The sequence below is a fragment of the Triticum dicoccoides genome, chromosome 3A (genome assembly GCF_002162155.2).
Source record: "Triticum dicoccoides isolate Atlit2015 ecotype Zavitan chromosome 3A, WEW_v2.0, whole genome shotgun sequence".
Taxonomy (NCBI): Eukaryota; Viridiplantae; Streptophyta; class Magnoliopsida; order Poales; family Poaceae; genus Triticum; species Triticum dicoccoides.
The window spans coordinates 687,209,301-687,214,062 of NC_041384.1; positions in this window are offsets into that span (position 1 = coordinate 687,209,301).

The window sequence follows — 4,762 nt, forward strand, 5'->3', positions numbered from 1 at the left end:
CGGCGGCGGTTTCGGGGGAGGCAAGGGCTGCGGCTTCGGCGGTGGCGTAGGCGGAGGAGGCGGCAAGGGCGGAGGCTTCGGTGGCGGAGGCGGTGCAGGTGGTGGCGCCGGTGGTGGCTTCGGAGGAGGCGCGGTGGCGGAGCTGGCGCCGGTGGCGGCGGGGGATTCGGCGGAGGCGGAGGTGCAGGCGGCGGCGGCGACATCGGTGTCGGGCAGTGAGGCTCGCTCGCGCGAGGAACGGGCGGGCGGACGTACGTCGCGGTCGCCTCCGTCCATGCAGGAAGACGCGGGCGCCATGAGGAGCAAGCAAGCAAGCAAATCTTGGTAATCTACGTACGTTCTATGTATGTAGGAGTATATGCGAATAATTTGTTGGGTGGTGAGCGATGATGAGTTCTCTACATGACATTTCTTTTCCTTGTGTATCCATGATAGCATTACTGTGACGCATGTATATATTATTTTGGAAGCCAATATATGTTTCCACTTGTACCAAAGATATATAAACAGATTATATTACGCAGAGAGTGAGAGTGATGCTGTTCTGCCCACTATACCATGTATAGTTGGAGCAAGAAATCTAGCTTTAAGCATCTTTTTCTATCTAAATTCCAGTGCCATACATGTCAGGAAATAATGTTAGGAGGGCCTGGCAGTATGATAGTGTCAGTTTAGTTGCTTGCCATTTTTTGGAGTAGTTCCAATTACCATTTAATCATGGGGAGAGACAGTACATACATAAACACCTACTATAATAAAAATCATGTTGCAAAGGAACTACTAATTGACTACTACAACGAAATCATTGGATACAAACGAAACAGGACAAATAAGCGCTGGGTAAAAACTGAAAATGACAGTGTGGATTGCTAAACAAAGCCAGCTATAGCTAGCTACCCTACACGCCCTACACGTCGCTGCAGACATGCATGCATGCACGCATGGCGCCATTGCTCTATGGACCCTCCCTATGCCTGCAATAATTCCTTTGGTTAATTTCTTTTGGATCAACTCCAGGTCTCGAATTGGTTCATCAACGCCCGCGTCCGGCTGTGGAAGCCCATGATCGAGGAGATGTACCAGCAGGAGACCAATGAGCTTGAGGGCACCTCCGCCGGCGGCCGCGGGGGCGGTCCCGAGTCTGGCGCCGCGCCGACGACTTGCACTCCCCGACGACCACCGGCGCACAGCAGCACCCGCAGCAGCAAGTAGTAATGCAGCACGGCGGCGGCAGGTACGGCCAACAAGAGCACGGGACGTCCGGCGTCCACCCCCATAAGCTCGACCCCGGCGCAGGGCCCTTGGTGGCGGACGCCGCCTTCGTCGGCCTTGACCCGGCGGAGCTCCTTGGCGGCGACGCGCACGTGGGTGCCGCGGACGACCTGGGAGGTTCGAGCCCGGGGTGAGGATGAGGTACGGGCCCGCCACAACCGGCGCGGTCTCCGGCGATGTGTCGCTTACGCTGGGCCTGCAGCACGCGAGCGCAGCTAGCGCAGCCTGTAATTGAGGTGCAGTGTGGGTTGATTAGTGCTAAGTCCAGGGGGGTAATTGCAAAACGTGTGGTGCTGACCGGCTGTGCTGACTAGGCTCCACTTGTCGTGCTCTGATTGGCTAGGACTAGATTTGCACATTGGCTGCAAGTTGTGGGACTCAATAGTTGGCTTTTGCAAGTTCGGGACCAAATCGTCACATTCAGGACAAGTTCTGGGACTCCTGGTGCTATTACCTCTACCGACATTGCCGCTCGCATTAGTGGTCATTGTCGCTCGTAGCAGCAGCGTGTGTCTGTTGATGGCTGGCCTTGCCTGGTTCAATATTCACATTCTTCTGTTCATTACCCTTGTCCATTGATGATGCAAAGAATATATGTCTGCTCAGTAAATGATTGTACAGACTTTTTGTTGAGACTAAAGACACGTGGTATAAATTTATGTAATAAGTATCTACAATCTAAGACCTTGGCTCAGGTTACCATTAGACCCAATGATTCACCTTTTTGGAGGGGGTTGATCAGAATGAAAGTAGCCTTTTTCATAGAACTAAATTCATTATTGGAAACGGTAATTCGACGAGATTCTGGGAGGACACATGGTTAGAGAAGACGCCCTTAGCCACACAATATACGTCTCTCTATAACATCGTACATCGTAAGAAGGCTTATATTGCTACAGTATTACAGTCCAACCCTCTAAATATCCAATTCCGGAGATCTTTTATAGGAGACCGATGGGACGCGTGGCTACATCTGGTCAGGAGGTTGATGGATGTTCACCTCTTTGATGAGGCTGATAGTATTCACCGGAGCTTAACTATGAATGGCATATTCTCAGTAAAATCTATGTACTTGGACCTAATTTATTCCGGTCCGATTCCCAAATCAATACATATTTGAAAGATCTTAAGAATCAAAGTCTTCATGTGATTTGTTCACAAGGGGGTGGTTCTGACTAACGATAACTTGGTAAAACTTAATTGGGGGGATAGTCAAAGGTGTAGCTTTTGTGAGATCAAGATGAAACCATCAAACAACTTTTTCTCGACTGTCCGCTGGCAAAACTATTATGGCGTTCAGTTGATATATCCTTTAATATCACCCCTCCAAATAGTATTCACATGTTATTTGGGACGTTGTTAAATAGAGTAGAGACAAATATTGGGAGACATATTCGGATAGAAGTATGTGCATTACTTTGGGCTATATAACTGTAGAAATGATATAGTTTTTAACAGACAAACTCGTATACATTTTTTGCGGGTTATCTACAGGGCCACTGCCTGAGTCTGTACGTGGTCGTTACTCACTCCTGTGAAAGCCAGGGAGCCTTTGATTACTGGGTCTACCTGATGGGAGATGGTAGCTCGAGAGTCGGGATATCTACAGTCGGTTTGGATGGCGGTCCAGTAATAGGATAGGTGTTTAGTCATCTAGTCCTGTTTTCACCGACTGTGGCATATTTTACTTGCTGGGAGATGGGAATTATTGGTGGATTGAGAGGGGAGCAGATTCGTGGGCTAGTTCAATCTTTTTGCTCCTGCCATCCTAGCCTTATGGACAGGAGTCCTCTGGCCTAGTCCTGAAACTCTTCTCGTAGTCTTCCTTGCCCTTATTGCCCGTCATACCTTGGAAGGCATACCCTGGAACCAATTCATTCATCTGCCCTCTTCGTGATAAAGCTTTGCCTTACTTTGCTTTGTACTTTTTCAGCTCTGAGCGAGCTTGTTTTGAATCATAGACTTTTCGAATACTTTGTTTAATAAAAGAGTTGCATGCATCACTCTGATGCAAGGCCGGGGTAATCCTTCTTTTCTAAAAAAAAAGAATCATTGATGCACCACAACATTCTTCATCTCCCGCCGCGCTTCGGTTGCACCATGGCCACCCCTACCCAGACTCCAAGTTGCATGCTAATCTTTAAAGATTAGAGCCGAGGAGGGATGTACTCCATCGCCATGTTCTGTGTAAAGGTGCCCAGTCATACCATAAATAGCGCACCGGTGTGGGAGACGTTCAAACTTGACTTTAAGAATCTTCCGTTTCTTCTCCTTCACAACCAAGGCATGGTTTTTGAGCTGATTTCCAATGTCTAGTACGATCTTCACCCGGTTGATTTTTATTTTTTTTTGAAGTCCACGGTTTTACAAACAATAGAACTCACCCACCTTGCTTGCCAATGATTTCAGAAGAGGGGCAAAACCATCCAGTTCATCATGGATCTGTATCCAGATTTTGAAGTGATTCAGATCTATCGTCGATGGCTTTGAGAAACCATCATACGGCACCATCAAAACAGGACGGCCACCAAAAGTCCAGGGACCTCCCTCCATCACCTTGTCCCAGTCTCCTAAAAAAAACGAGACCGGCCAGGACATCTGCAGCAGCAGTATATACGGACCGCCGCCATTGGTGGTCATTGCCGCTCGTAGCAGCAGCGTGTATTCTACAGTCCAAACATCTGCAGCAGCAGTATATATCGTCATCTTTTGGGCAGAAAGAAGCGCAAGATGAACCAGATCAGATCACTCGCACGAGACCATCTATATAGGTTCAGTCTACACTCTACAGTAGAAGCCAGACCACCCTACACAAGGATTTGAACATGACCATCACTGCTACCTGCTACTAGTAAGTAGGCAGAGAGAGAAGCTAGCCTCTGAAACTAGCATGAGCAACCCACCAATTCGTCGACTGTACATAACCAAACGAACCACTGAAAGCAGTACAAGGGACAGACTCATGGTGCCAAACTGCCCATTTTCTTACTGTCTCTACGGAGGTTACCGAAGTACTCCCTCCGTCCGGAAATATTTGTCATCAAAATGAATAAAAGGTGATGTATCTAGATGTATATTAGTTCTAGATACATCCCTTTTTATCCATTTTGATGACAAGTATTTTCGGACGGAGGGAGTAATAATGGGAGCTAACAATTCAAACAGTTCATTCTTGCAAGTGCACTTCACACTTGGAGTACATACCACAACGGATCAATTTTCAGATGGGAATGGATCCTCACTGGCCACACCACCAGCAAACACAAAATCTACTCGTGATCAAGTTGAGAAATTGACTGGATATAAAAGAACAGCAACATCCGACTCGGACTGAATATCGGTTATAACGTACTAGTGTGCCAACGGAAACTGTACTGACTAAGATTCTGAATTACTCTTCTCAATTACTTACGCACAGTAGTGGATTCCTTACGACTTACAAAGGGAGTTCATACTTTCATAACAAATAATCATCAGTCAAAGCCCATGC